At 49.2% G+C, this 15,175-nt stretch overlaps 1 non-coding gene across 1 annotated transcript; it reads left to right on the top strand.

Annotated features, from left to right (window-relative positions):
• Positions 1–276: 276 nt before the first annotated feature.
• On the top strand, positions 277–380 carry LOC118760073 (small nucleolar RNA U13). Its single transcript, XR_004996564.2, has one exon. It is a non-coding gene; the product is annotated as a small nucleolar RNA U13 (small nucleolar RNA).
• The last annotated feature ends 14,795 nt before the right edge of the window (positions 381–15,175 follow it).

Raw genomic sequence — 15,175 nt, 5'->3', positions numbered from 1 at the left:
GTGAAGATCCGGGTTCAGTGAAGACGTTCGGCAAAGGCGGAGCTGGAGTGAATATATTTGCATGGAAAGTGAGGCGAGGCTGGTATATACATATTTTTTGTTTCTGCCTTCAATTCTTAAAGCAGAAACAAGAACAATCCGGAATATTAATGATGTTTTAAAACCAGGCTGAGTTTTATATATCAATAGTGATTACAATTTGACGATAGGAATTTCACCCTCTTTGTGAAATGTGTGACGTACACTTAGGACTTCTTGGTGCAGGTGTGGGCTTCGATCCTTTTGTGGTTCATAAGCGTGATGACTGGGTTTGCACACGGCTGTGTGACATGTGCCTCCCTCCAACCTTGTTACGACGTCGGCACATCACCCTTCTGACTCGGACCACAGGGATCCTGGCTTCCACGTGAAGTTTTAATGTTGCATTGTCATTTGGGGGTTGTGTGTGGTTGGTCTTCCTTTGCGAGGTTTTTGTGTAACTTTAAGCTTGAGAGGATTAGGTGTGGAAGTGAAGCCAGGTCCCATTTTCAGCATTGCAGCACAATCTGGGAACATTGGGTCCCCGCCAGGTTACAGGGGTTACTTCCCTCACGGAGACCTCCCGTGCATGTTTGCGATGTGGCTTTGGGCGGAAGTTGGGTAAAGCCTCTCTGTGCCCCAATTCCTTAATAATAGTTTTTAAAAAGTGCGAAGTAGCTCCTACCTCACAGAACGAACTTAACATATGTCAACGCTCCAAGTTCCACGCAGGTGCGTCCAACCTCAGGTTTCCTTCCAGGAAAGCTATGCGGTGATGACCCTCCCGTAGTGGCAGTGTCAACCCCTCACCACACCAAGGATCTCAGTCCCGAGTGGAAGCGTCAAGCCAGTCAGCACGTAACTGCTTGTGTGCTTCCTGTTCTGTGTACAGACCTGAGCTGAGCGGATGCAAGAGCCCGCTGCCTTAGCGGGAAAGGGCTGTTTTGCAGCAAGTACCGCCTCTTGCATTTAGTTTCCTGGAATCGGAGGCCGTGGGTGTCTCCGTGGCTGGTGTCTGGCACCATTTAGGCAGACAGTAGGTGGGGGTTGTTTCATCTGCAGAAAGCTGCGCTGAGCAGCCAGTGCTGAGGAAGCAGGGCTGTCCCCCGTTGCTGCCTTGGCGCTGCATGGAGCTCTCCAAGGAAGGAGGGCGAGGTGGAGCCCGGGTCCCTGCGCGCAGATGAGAAGCAGCCGTGGTGAAGGGCATGTGAGCACCAAGGCAGTGTGCGCTGCAAATGCCTAAACACCTGACAGGGTAAAGGAAATCACAACGAAAAGGAAGCGTCTGTGAGTAAAACCGTAAGACCATCTGTTTAATCTTTTTGACTTTGAAATCATCAAAATTCTCTACAATATAACTTTTTATAAGAAATAAACATGTAGGGGCCAACGCAAGGGCTCCATTGGCCAATCGTTTGCTTACAAGTGCTGGCATCCCATATAAGATGGGTTCGTTTTCCTGGCTGCTCCACTTCCTATCTAGCTCTCATGGCCTGGGAAAGCAGCAGAGGATGGCTCAAGCCCTTGGACCCCTGCATCCACATGGGAACTCAGAAGCTCCTGGCTTTGGATTGGCTCAGCCACAGCCATCATGGCCATTTGGGAAGAGAACCAGTAGGGGAAGATCTTTTTCTGTGCCACTCTTCTCTGTACATCTGGCTTTCCAATAAAAGTAATTTTTTTTTTTCCAAAAAGAAAATTAGTATTTAGGGAAAGGAACAAATGATCCATACGTAGATCGGGTCACTGGAATCTGCACTCAGAAAAATAAGAAACTGTCTTTGAAAGGCAGAGTTACAGATAGACAGACAGATGTTCCACCTGCTGGCTCTTGCTACAGTGCCTGGGGAAACAGAAGATAGACCTGACCTGGATCTCCCACATGCATAGCAAGAGCCCGAGTACACGGGGCATCCTGTTGCTTAATGCTTTGGCATTCTGGCAAGGAGCTAGATGGGACACAGACCAGCTGGAACTCAAACTGGCCCTCTGATGTGAGGCGTCACTGGTACAGCTTAATATGGGATGTCACAATACTGACCCTGAAACTAACTTTAAAACTTGTAAGTTTGGAGCTGATAGTGTGGCATGAGGAATAAAGCCACCAGCTACAGTGCCAATATCCCGTTAGGGGCATCAGTTCCAGGTTGCCCCTCTTCTGATTCACTTCCCTGCTAACGCGCTTGGGAAAGCAGCAGAAGATGGTGCAAGTGCTTGGGTCCCTGCTCATGTTTGAGAGACCTGAAAGAAGCTCAAGTTCTCTCTTTCTCCCTGTAAACCTCCTTTCCAATAAAAAGAAATAAATCTTTCTTTAAAAATGAAAAATATCCTGGGCCCGGCGGCGTGGCCTAGCGGTTAAAGTCCTCGCCTTGAAAGCCCCGGGATCCCATATGGGCGCCGGTTCTAATCCCGGCAGCTCCACTTCCCATCCAGCTCTCTGCTTGTGGCCTGGGAAAGCAGTTGAGGACGGCCCAATGCATTGGGACACTGCACCCGCGTGGGAGACCAGGAAGAGGTTCCTGGTTCCTGGCTTCAGATCGGCGCGCATCGGCCCGTTGCGGCTCACTTGGGGAGTGAATCATCGGACGGAAGATCTTCCTCTCTGTCTCTCCTCTGTATATATCTGGCTGTAATAAAAATGAATAAATCTTTAAAAAAAAAATAAAAAAAAATGAAAAATATCCGGAAGCAATGATAGCCCAATAGCATAAACACTTCTAGTGTCCATATTCATAGTCTAAGTGCCATTTTCCACTAATAGCAGAAATCCTTTAGGAAATGCATGATTTCCGAGCTGGGGACAAAGTTGTACAAGATGAGCCCATGGCATTTTGTTGTGCCAGAAGGCAGGATAGCTGTCAAATGCTACTGCGATTATTCTGAAGAACTTAAGAGTCCAGATGAAACATGTTAAGCAGAGGAAAGAAACATGATTGTCATGAATTGAAGCATATCAATTATGTGCCAACCAATGTATTCATAGTAATACTAAAAAGAAAATACTTTTTTTTAACCTTTGCATCAGCTAATGAAGGAATTTGATTTTGAAAAAACATGGTAAATGAAAGGATAAGTTTAAGCAGTTATCCTGCTGGGAATTTCAGGGCTCGGAGATAGTCCTGGAGGATAATGAATGCAACAGGACTGGTAGAATTAGACCATTGCTGTTCATAACGCCTGCCAGCATTGGAATAGAGCAACCATTGCCCATAGCTATGAAAGCTACAAGAAAAAAAGATTGAGGAGAAACTTTAAGACTATTTATTTATTCTTTTTTTAAAAAGATTTATTCATTTTATTACAGCCAGATATACACAGAGGAGGAGAGACAGAGAGGAAGATCTTCCGTCCGCTGATTCACTCCCCAAGTGAGCCGCAACGGGCCGATGCGCGCCGATCCGAAGCCGGGAACCAGGAACCTCTTCCAGGTTTCCCACGTGGGTGCAGGGACCCAAAGCTTTGGGCTGTCTTTGTTTTCCTAGGCCCGTTAGCAGATTTCTCGGAGATGGTTAACTTTTTAGGTCTGTGGCTGTTTTCATTCTGTGTTGGAAAACTGCACTCCTGAGAGAATGAGATACAAGAGACAAACCATGTGTTGATGATTATGAAACTAGTTTGGGGGCAAAGCAGGTGTATGGTGCAGTGGGTGCGATATCAACCAGCATGTCTACAGCCCACATCGGAGTGCTGGGTTTGGGTCTCCCCGCTAGCTCCAATTCCAGCCTTCTACTGGCGTCCACCTGTGAAAGCAGCAATTCTGGGGTCCTGGATGCCATCCAATGGGAGGCCCAGATTGAGTTCTGAGTTCCTGCCTTCAACTTGACCCATTTGGAGAGCGAACCAGTGGTTGGAAGAGTCTCTCTGTGTCTCCCTCAGCAATAGCAACAACAAAACTAGCTTTGATCTTGCAGTCCACCTAAAGGGTTTTGATAACCCCCATGGGCCTCCAAACCACACTTGGAGAAGTGATCTTAGAAATACATCCAAATATTAACAGCTGAATGATGTCTGAGATGCATTTTAAAGTACTCCAGGGGGAGCCAATGGAATGGCACAAAGGGTTGAGCCATTGCCTGCCACTCCGGTATCCCATATTTGAGTGCTAGTTCATATCTCATTGTCTCTGCTTCTAATCTAACTCCCTACTGCTCCTGGGAAAGCAATGGAAGAGGGCCCAGGCACTGGGACCCACATGGGATACACAGATGGAGTTCTAGGGTCTGGATTCAGCCAGAGGGGAAGATTACTTCTTCTCTATTGCTCTGCTTTTCCAATAAATAAGTCTTGTAACAAAAATAGATAGAGGCTGGCACAGCGGCTTAGCAAGCTAATCCTCAGCTTGCAGTGGCAGCATTCCATACGGACATCAATTCTAGGCCTGGCTACTCCACTTCCCATCTAACTCCCTGCTTGTGGCCTGGAAAAGCAGTGGAGGATGGCCCAAGGCCTTTGGTCCCTGCACCCGCAAGTGACACACAGGATAAGTTTTTGGCTCCTGGCTTTGGATCAACTTAGCTCTGGCTGTTATAGTCACTTGGGGAGTGGAACCAGAGGATAGAAGATTCTTCTCTTTCGCTATAACTGACTTTCAGGTTAAATTAGTTAACCTGGAATTAATTAATTAATTAATTAATTAAACTTCCCTTTGAGCTCCCTGCTTGTGGCCTGCACAAACAGTCAAGGACGGCCCAAAGCTTTGGAATCCTGAACCTGTGTGGGAAACCTGGAAGAAGCTCCTGGCTCCTGGCTTTGGATCAGCTCAGCTCTGGCCATTGCAGCCACTTGGGAAGTGAATGAGCAGATGGAATATCTTTCTCTCTGTCTCTGCTTCTCCATAGATCTGACTTTCCAAGAAAAGTAAATCAAGCTTTTAAAAATAAAATCATCAAGTACTCCTTGGGAAGGTTTGGTTGTGAAGGAGTGGTCAAGAGAAAAAACAGTCATCAACTTGTCAACAGTTGCTGAGGCCAGGTAAAAAACTGTAATTATCCTATATATTAGTCTTATGTCTGAAACTTGCCATAATAAATATCTTTGCTATTGCTATTGTTGGAACTGCAAAGTCTTACATTAATGTTAACATGGATTGTTTTTAATTTTTTAATTTTGATTTTCTTTTAATGTTGCTTACATAGGATGCACACCCATGTGGGCTTCCAGCCAGAGTGAGGAAGATCAGGTGTGGAGCAAGATAGGGGACGTCCATTTGATGATGCCCCAGAGACCCCAAATGTGGGGAAGAGTGTTCTAAGGGTGTTACTTGAATGGTTTTGATAGTTCTGGGACATTGTTGGCTTCATTGCATCAGGGTTGAGAGAATCTTTCCAGGGGCAATTGGTTGACAAAGTTCGCCTTCCACAAACCCAGGAGTATGCTGCAAAGCATGGCCAAGCGAGTGGTCCAACCTGTTCTGCTTTCCATCCTCTGATGAGGCAGTTGACACTCCCCACTGGCCTAGATGAACATGCTGTCATGGTCCCCATGTGCATCTGGGCATGCTGTCCACTGCACAGGCATCAGCAACTGAGGAAGCCCAGACCAAGGTTGGCCCACACATCCTGTGATTTTTCTCTGTGGGCGGAGTCTGAGTCCAGCGATCTAGTTAGGTATTCCCCCCAAGAAACCTTGCTTGGAGTGACCTCAGACTTGATTCTTGTGTGTGCCAGCCAGTACAAGGTCAGGTTGAGCCTGTCACCTGCACCAGCCAATGCACATACTGGTGGACACGGGTACCTTTTCAGTTCCTCCTCAGCCCAATATCTCACACGATCTGAACCAATGGTGCTGTGGCCCAGCCCAGCCAGTCAGCTCGCCACAGACCTGTTTCTCATAAATAATAGTAGGTGTCACCTACTATTTGGGGGAGATCCCCAATAACCAACCCCCCAGGACCCAGCCCTGATTTTTGAACGTGCCTGCCTCTGCTGTGGTCTAGCATGACCCAGCCTGCATCCTGTCCAACTCGGGACTAATGATGGGTGCTGCAGCTTGATTTGGCCTGTTCCAACCCTAGACCCTGCGCTCATGTATGCCAGCAGGTGCTGCTGCCTTGTCCAAACTGGCCCATCACTAGCCCTGATTCTCATTCTTACCATGCAGCCTAGCAGGGAAGTGTCCATGGTTCCTCTGTCATGCAGGCTCCCAGTTCCACACCTTGTGAGCACCATGGGGTACTGCCGTCCAGCCTGACATGACATGTACCCAGTTCTGGCATTTGCCAGCTGGTGCTGCAGCCTAGTCTATTCCGGCTCTCTCCCATGCCAACAGATTTGGTAGCCTAGTTCAGCCTGGCTTGCCCCCATCCAGCTGTCATGCTCATCCATGAAAGCAGCAGCCCAGCAAGGGAGTCCCAGAGGTTCCCCTACTAGGTCTGCTCTTAGCCTTAGATCCAGCACCTGCCAGCAGGTACTGCCCCCAGTTTCTGCATTCAACAGCAGGTACTATAGCCTGGCTTAGCCCAACCCACCCCCTAGTCCAGCTTTTGCCAGTGGGTACAGCGGCCTAGCTCAGTCTGACCCATTCTCAACCTCAGCCCTCATGTGAACTGTGAGTCTTGCAGACTGGCCTGGTCTGGCCTGCACCCTGTGCTGGCTCTCACTCATGCTAGTGTGTGCTGTGAACTGATCCTGTTCAGCGTGCCCCCAGACCTAGCTCACATGTATGCCAGTGGGTGCTGCAGCCCAGCCTGGTCTGGCCTGCTCCCAGACCTGGCTGTTGTGTACACCAGCAGGAGCTGCAGCCTAGCAGGGGTTGCCCAAACAATAAATCTTGCTTGTGCTGGTGGATACTGCTGCCTACGCTGCCCAGTCCCCAATCCAAGAGGAATCACACTGGAGGGTATTCCTCCTAGCCTGACTGGCCTATACCATTCCAGCTCTCACTATTGGGTGCTACAACCTAACCCAGCTTGGCCCACCCTCATATCCAGCTCTCACGTGACCCAGCAGATGCCATGGCCTAGCCTGGCCTGTTCCATGCCCATTCTGGCTCCTCTGAGTACCAGATGGTACTGGAATCTAGTCTAGTTTGGCCTGTCCGCAGACTCAATCCACATCTATGCCACTGGGTACCACAGCTTGCCCAGCTTGGTCCACCCACACCCCTGGCTCTCACACTCACCAATGTAAGCTATAGCTCAGCACAGGAGCCCCATAGTTCTCCTATCAGACCCATTCCCAGCCTGGGTCTTTTGTGTTCTGGTAGGTGCTTCGGCCCAGAATGGAATGATCCACTGGCAGTGTCAGCTCTTGCCTTCAGGTTACAGCCTAGCCCAGCAAGGCGTGGCCTACCCCCGTCCCGGTTCTTGTGTAAGCCAGCAGGTGCTGTAGCCTGGCTAAGCCTGGCCTGTCCCAGACCTGCCCACACAAATGCTGAGGAGCACTACAACCTTGCCTGGCATGGGTGCCTCCCCCCAAACCCTTAGCCCTGGCTCTTATGTTTCCCAGCAGGAGTTGAGGCTCAAATTCCCCTAACAAGCTTGATCCTAGCCCTGGATCCCACGCAAACTGGTGGATGCAGCAGCCCTGCTTGGCATGGTCTGTCCTCAGTCCCGGCCTTTGTGTGGGTGGGTGCTGCAGCCTGGCCCCACCCGGTTTTCTCCCAGCCCTAGCTCCTTTGTCAGAAAGGCTCATTTCTGGTAAGTTTGGCGGCCCAGCCTGGCTCGGCCTGCCATCACGTCAGCTCTCTGTGCCAAGTGGCATGTGCTGCAGGACTACAGAGATGAGTCCTTGAGTCCCCTACACAATCTGCCTCCAGATCCAATTCTCTGGTATTCTGGTATGTGCTGCGGCCCTGGTCGACATGGCCCACCCCTGCATGATTTTTTAGTTGGGCGTTATGCACCTTCTGGTGGTGCCTGTTCATGTGTCTATGTGTTTTCTGTCATTCCAGTAAACTATACACATCTTAGGAGTTGACACAGTTTTGGTCTTGTTCATTGGCACCGTGACTGGTACATACTAGCACATACTGGCACACACCAACTCAACATGTTGGTTATTGAATTCATCTGAAAAGGTTGACTTTCAAGTACAATGATCCATGTCAGAATTAGCTATAAATGGTGTAGTCAATGGATGTCAGCTGTGCTCAATGAAGTGAGGCCAATCCCGTGACATAAATACACGCTCAACAAAAGACAGCTGTGTTCATTAGGATGCTGGGGATGGTGGGAATGCATAAACTTCCTTATTTCTTACCAACTTGATTTCACTTCCTCATCTGGCTGCAAGTTTATAATTAGTATGACTCTGAGTCTTTCATAGACATTTGTTATGTGTTTTTCAGCACACCCAGAGGCAGTTACCATTATCTCCATTTTACAGAGGAGATAAATGAGGCTTAGAGGGAGTGGAGGAGAAGGCCGGGGTCGCCCAGCTAATTAGAAGCAGAGCTGGGCTTACCACCCATTCTTTGGATTCCAAAGCTGGCTTTGTTTATTCTCCCTTGCGAATTAATCTCATAATGAGCTGGCGAAGGGAACGTCCCCACGTTTGCCTACAACACAGGCACGTCTCAGCGCTGCCTGCTCACCAGTGAGCCTTTTGTTTCCTCAACACTGGGCCCTTCTGCTTTTCAATACTGGTTACTATGAACAAAACTCATTCATTCAAAACCGTTCTTTTCTTCATCTGGGCTAGCTTCACGCCTTTTTGTTGGGTAAGCAAGACTTTCTAGAAATTGCTTCTGATGGCTTTCTTCTCCAGGGGCACAGCTTTAATAAAAATCTATTTTTATAGGCAGATGTTAGTGTTGCCAGGTCTGTAAGTGAAAAGCGCTGAATCCTGTCTTAAAGAATGCACTAGTTGTGAATAGCAACTCCACGGAACGCCTGGCAGGGCAGTCGGTGGTGTCTGAAGGTCCTCAAACCAAACATGGATGCTTGAGACTGCATGGGCTTGCTGGGTTACAGTCTTTGCTGTGTCTCCAGGGTATACGCTCTGCTTCTCAGCGGGGTGATGAAGCCAAGGCGATGGCTTCCTACCCACCAGGAAACCCAGACATCTCCCCCACCCGGTTGGCAGACTTCCTCCAAAAAAGGTTGCCTACAGTGGTGCTTAAAAGATAATTCTAGCTTGCTAAATTTAGGGTGTGGAAAACACCCAAAATGAGACGATTCTGTGGGTAATTAGGCAAGAAACGTTAGTATGTGCAGTGAAGGGAGTATGCCCTACCCTCTTGAGCGCTTTGTCTTACCACACAGCGTGTCATTTAGCAAGGTTAAAAGTTAACTGAGACAGCCAAGAACTCTAGATTGCCGTCACCACATTTTACAGTGTAGATGGCGTCATACTGGAGTTACTCCCAAGCCACCCTGAAGTCAGAGTAACTCTCCAAAATGTACCAAAGTCATCTGTTTGCCTGCACACTGAAAGGCAGGCTTCCCGCCAGATCATCCCCTTACCCATGGCAAAAGCAAGCTCTCTGAAACAAAACAAAAACCCTCCACTGTGCTGGGGTGTGCTCGGGGCAGCCGAGCAGAGGCTGGACCCTTCAGGGTCTATGCTGCAGTCCAAACGCCAAGGCTCATTGGTTAAACACTTGCCTCGTATACTGAAGTCCTTGGGTTCGATTCCCAGCTCTAGCTGCTGACTCTAGCATTTCTGTAGACCTTAGGGGACAGAAATGATGGCTCGGGCAGTTGGGTTCCTACCTCTCTGAGATTCGGATTTCTGCTCAGCCCTGGCTGTTCTGGGCATTTGAAGAGTGACAGACTCTCTCCCTCCCTGCCTGCCTTTCTCCACGACCCTCAAATACATAAATTTAAAACAGAATGGGCATTTTAATGTGATCAGTAGCAGGGCTAAACCTCCACTGGAGGCACTGTCATCCCATAATGGGTGTAGTTCAACTCCTGGCTACTCTACCTTTTTTTTTTATAAGACATTTTATTTTTATTGCAAAGTCAGAAATACAGAGAGGAGAAGAGAGAGAGAGGAAGATCTTCCATCTGTTGATTCACTCCCTAAGCGGCTGCAATGGCCAGAGATGTGCCGATCTGAAGCCAGGAGGCTGGAGCCTTTTCCGGGTCTCCCACATGGGTGCACGGTCCCAAGACTTTGGAACCATCCTCAATTGCTTTCCCAGGCCACAGGGAGGGAGCTGGATGGGAAGCAGGGCCGCCGGAATTAGAACCAGCGCCCATATGGGATCCCGGCACGTGCAAGGCGAGGACCTTAGCCACTAGGCTATGGCGTTGGGCCCCTTTTTTCTTTTTAAGATTTATTTTGTTTATTGGAAAGGCAGATTTATAGAGAGAAGGAAAGACAGGGAAAGATCTTTCATCCACTTGTTCACTCCCCAAATGATCATAATGGCCAGAGCTGAGCTGACCCAAAGCCAGGAGCCAGGTGCTTTTTCTGGGTCTCCTTCATGGATATAGGGGCTTAAGGACTTGAGCCATCCTCCACTGCCCTCTTAGGCTTCAGGCAGGAAGCTGGATAGGAAGTGGAACAGCAGAGACATGAACCATGCCCATGTGGGATGCTGGTACTCACATGGAGAGGATTAGCCAGTTGAACCATTGTGTTGGCTCTGGATATTCCACCTATGGACCAGGGAAAACAGCAAAGGATGGCTCAAGTTCTTGGGCCCTGTACCCAAGTGGGAGACCTGGAGGAACTTCCAGAGGCTTCTGTCTTTGGATTGGCCCAGCTCTAGCCATTGCAACCTTTTGGGGAGTGAACTAGTGGATGGAAAATTCTCTCTCTGCCTCCTTCTCTTCCTGTAACTCTGCTTTTCAAATAAAAATAAATCTTTAAAAAAGAAATGAAGGAGTTGGCACGGTGTAAGTGAATCCTCTGACTGTGGTGCTGGCATTTCATATGGGCACCAGTTAAAGCCTCGGCAACTCCACTTCCAATCTAACTCCCTGCTTACAGCCTGGGAAAGCAGTCAAGGATGGCCCAAGTCCTTGGGCCCCTGCACCCGCACAGGAGACTTGGAAGAAACTCCTGGCTCCTGGCTTCAGATCAGCAAAGCTCTGATGGTAGCAGCCTCTTGGGGAACGAGAGATCTATCGGCCAGGACAGTCAGGGATGTTCACATTCTGTCCAATAAGGAGCTTGAAGTTCCTCATCCCTGTCCCAGTGACCCACTTTGCCAAGTCTGGATCCACTGTGGAATGGAACAGCCCACCCTTGGGGCTGCAGATAATTCAAGTACACTGCTCATTTGGCAATTCTCTGTTTTCCCTGACTGCACAAGCCCAGAGCTCTCTAGCACCTGCTACTGCTGTGAATGCTTTCATAAATGTCGGCTTCCAAAGCTCCGGGGGGCAATGAGGCCAAAATCGAATTGAGATCCACACGGCCTGGCTTTGTGCTTGCCCTCATTGTTATTTTTGTCATCGTGGGCAAGCCTTGTGCTTTTCTCGGCCTTTTCTTCCCTAACCTAAAACTCAGAGAGGTATATTCGGAAGGGAAAGCAAAATGTCTTTGGTAAGAAAACCCTGCAGATAAGTTAAGAGCTCATTATCTGAGCCCAGGGTGTTTGGTTGCCACAGAGATCATTGAGGTAGGAAGCCTGGTGTGTAGGATGAATACCTAGCTTTCTTCGTTGAAACACACTCAGGGTACAAATTCTTCAGTAATGAGAACCATACCAGGCTTGAGGTAGCTGCCTAGAACACTAGAAGGTGTTTCTGCTCTCAAATGTGCTCAGGTTATTTGCAAATGTACACTGTATCAAGTCCCGGGTTCCTGACCACACGTGGAGCTTCCCTAACCTCTGGCCTTTGCCCACAACCTCATACTGGATTGCTCACCATATCTGTCCCCAAACTGGCTGGCTAATGCTCGCGTGGCTTTGTCCGTGTTCTCTCTGGAGACTCAGATCTTATGTCCCAGCTAGGCACATTTGTTGAAAGGCACATTCCACGCTGGTGGCACACAGGGTGTCTGCCTCCTTCCTACAAATGTGTTTTCAGCAAGTTGAGCATGTGTGCCGCATCCCCAAATCAACGCTGTCGCCCATAGCCTGGCAGAGTGTCCGGCCATGGTAGCAGGCTCTCCAGAGTCTTGGAACTCAGTAGTAAGACCACACTTGGACTTAACGGAAGTGGACTTATGAATATAAGCTTCGTGTCAGCAGCTGCCGATTCATATCTGATCAGCTAAATACTATCAGAACGGACTGTTTTACCTAACTCGGTGGAAGCCCTGGAAATAACAAGGCAATTTATCTCTTGTGTATGTTGACTTCGTGGCTTGGAAACTCGTGAAGAGACTTTTTACTGCTAACATTCTGATCAGTTACCACTGACGGTCTTGCTTGAGGGAGCAGAGCGGGTTGAGCTGTGCCTGTGACACAGACATTCCACTTGACACTGCTGGTTTTTGAGACCCTGTTGCTCCACTTTCAATCCAGCTCTCTGCTTCTGGTTTGAGAAAGCAGTGGATGATGGCCAAGCCCTTGCGCCCCTGCCACCCCTGTGGGAGATCCGGATGGAGTTCCAGGCTCCTGCATTTGGTCTGGTCCAGCCGTGGCTGCTGAGGCCTTTTGGGGAGTGAACCTGTAGGAACCAATGGGCCAATGAACCAAAGGGAGTGAACCCCTCTCTTTGTCACTGTGCCTTACAAAATGAATGTTTTTTAAAGGTTTATTTATTTTTATTGGAAAGGCGGATATACAGAGATGAAGAGAGACAGAGAGATCTTCCGTCTGATGGTTCACTCCCCAAGCAGCTGCAACGGCTAAAGCTGAGCCAACCCGAAGCCAGGAGCCAGGAGCTTCTTCCAGGTCTCTCACAGGGCCCCTAGGCTTTGGGCCATTCTCCGCTGCTTTCCCAGGCCACAAGCAGGGAGCTGGATGGGAACTGAAGCAGCTGGGACGTGAACCAGCACCTATGTGGCATGCCAGTGTTTGTAGGTAATTAACTATGAACTCCTGCGCTGGCTCCTGTAGTTTCTAAGATAGAGAATGGCAAGATAGGAAAGTGGAAACTAACTACTCACGTCCTCCACCTGATCCCAACAAAACTTCCACCCTGAGGGGCGTTGGGAGTGGTTTCTGGTTGCTTAGGAAACGCACTTTACTCTCCACACTAAGACAAGTGACAATGCTAGACAGGGTGTCCCTAATTGAGACCAGGCCCATCAGGCTTGGCAGCAGCAAGTGAGAAGTAGGGGGCTGCGGTTCTAAGGAGCAAGGGTTACGCCTCAGAGTGCAAAGGGGAGGGGGTAGCAAGAACAGCGTACCTTGGGGCAGAAGAAGCCAGCAGGACAAGTGCCAATGGCTCGGGTTGCCCGGCTGCACCTTGAGGCTGTCTGTAGTGCAACCTGTGCAAAAAACCTCCATGGTGATGACACGATCACAGGGGTGGGGTGGGAAGGCACCCCTCTGCCCGCTGGCCTGGCACTTCTGTGCGCATGTGCCTCTTACCACTGCATATCTGACTTGCAGCACACTATGCAGTCTTCTAAAATGTTCACAGAAAATACATATGAACACACTGCATGGGTTTCAAGACCTTTTTGTACCAAAAGAAATGTCTTAATTCCACTTCTTCCCCATGGACCTTTTGGAGGAGCCTTGTATGTTGTGCCAGCCTTCCAGGATGGTATGGGTATCACTGTGTTCCACCAAGCCGAGGGCAACCGCGGCTCAGCTGCTCCAGGCTGATGACGACTAAGGAAACCTGTCACTAGGATTCATCAGCAATGTTGGAGGGCCCGAGGACAAGGTCTGTGTAACTAGGTGGTTGTTGTTACCAGGCAGCACCTGGAGGTGGCACGATAATCAGCTGGTAAGAAGAGATCGAGCCTCTAGGGTAGTAACCTGCACCTGCACCACCTGTTTGGTGATGTTAAGAGCTTTGAAAATGACTTGAATTAGAAGCACGATTCTGTTGGTTTTGACTCTTAGTTGTTGGAATATTCCTTTATCTTTTTTTTTTTAAGATGTATTTATTTCATTACAAAGTCAGATATACAGAGAGGAGGAGAGACAGAGAGGAAGATCTTCCGTCCGATGATTCACTCCCCAAGGGAGCCGCAACAGCCGGTGCTGTGCCGATCCGAAGCCGGGAACCAGGAACCTCTTCCAGGTCTCCCACGCGGGCGCAGGGTCCCAAGGCTCTGGGCCGTCCTCGACTGCTTTCCCAGGCCACAAGCAGGGAGCTGGGAGCTGGATGGGAAGTGGAGCTGCCGGGATTAGAACCGGCGCCCACATGGGATCCTGGGGCATTCAAGGTGAGGACTTTAGCTGCTAGGCCATGCTGCCGGGCCCAATTTTCCTTAATCTTAAAAAAAAAAAAAATTCCAGAAATCAGATGAACAAGACTAGCTTGGTCAGGTTTTTATGTACTGTGGTATTAGTCCTGATCTAGGCTGCTCAGATTAATGTATCAGCTTGTCGTTAAGCATTAGATACATGCATCTATGTTTGCTTTGAAGGTGAGGCAGAGGGCTTTGTCTCCTCTGTCGGTGGAAAAGGTGGAGCAGCTGGTTAGCTCAGCAGTGCATCCTTCAGCCAGTATGGTGGTATAGCAAGCGGATCCCCCACTTGCAGCACTGCTGTCCAGATGAGTGATAGTCCAAGTCCCTGCTGCTTCACTTCCAACCCAGCTCTCTGCTATGGTCGGATGGCCCACGGTCTGTGTCTGTGGCTCCCAGCTTCGGACGGACCCAACCTTTTGGGCAATGATGCAGCAGGTGAAAGCTCTGTGACTCTTTCAAGTAAAAACATCATTTTTTTCTTTTATTTCATTTGAAAAGCAGAGGTAGGGCCTGGAATTGGCCTAGTAGTTAGATGCTTGCCTTGTGTGTGCCAGGATCCCGTATGGGCACCACTTTGTGTCCTAGCTTCTCCACGTGCCATCTAGCTCCCTGCTTGTGGTCTGGGAAAGCAGGCCCAAAGCCTTGGGGGACCCTGTACCTGAGTGGGAGACTCAGAGGAAGCTCCTGGCTGCCGATTGGCTCAGCTCTGACCATTGTGGCCACTTTGGGGAGTGAGCTAGTGAATGATCTAGTGGAAGATCTGCCTTTCCAATAAAATAATATATAAACCTTAAAAAAAAAAGCAGAAATATATAGAGGACAGAGAGCTCTTATATTGGCTTGACTGCAGGACTGGAAGTGGAGCAACTGGGATCTGAAGCTGGTGCCTAAGTGGGATGATGGGGCCTTATGCTACAGCGCCAGCTCAGAAATAAATATTT

Source organism: Ochotona princeps, chromosome 11 (assembly GCF_030435755.1).
Source record: "Ochotona princeps isolate mOchPri1 chromosome 11, mOchPri1.hap1, whole genome shotgun sequence".
Lineage (NCBI taxonomy): Eukaryota > Metazoa > Chordata > Mammalia > Lagomorpha > Ochotonidae > Ochotona > Ochotona princeps.
This window is presented reverse-complemented; position numbering and strand designations above follow the sequence as displayed.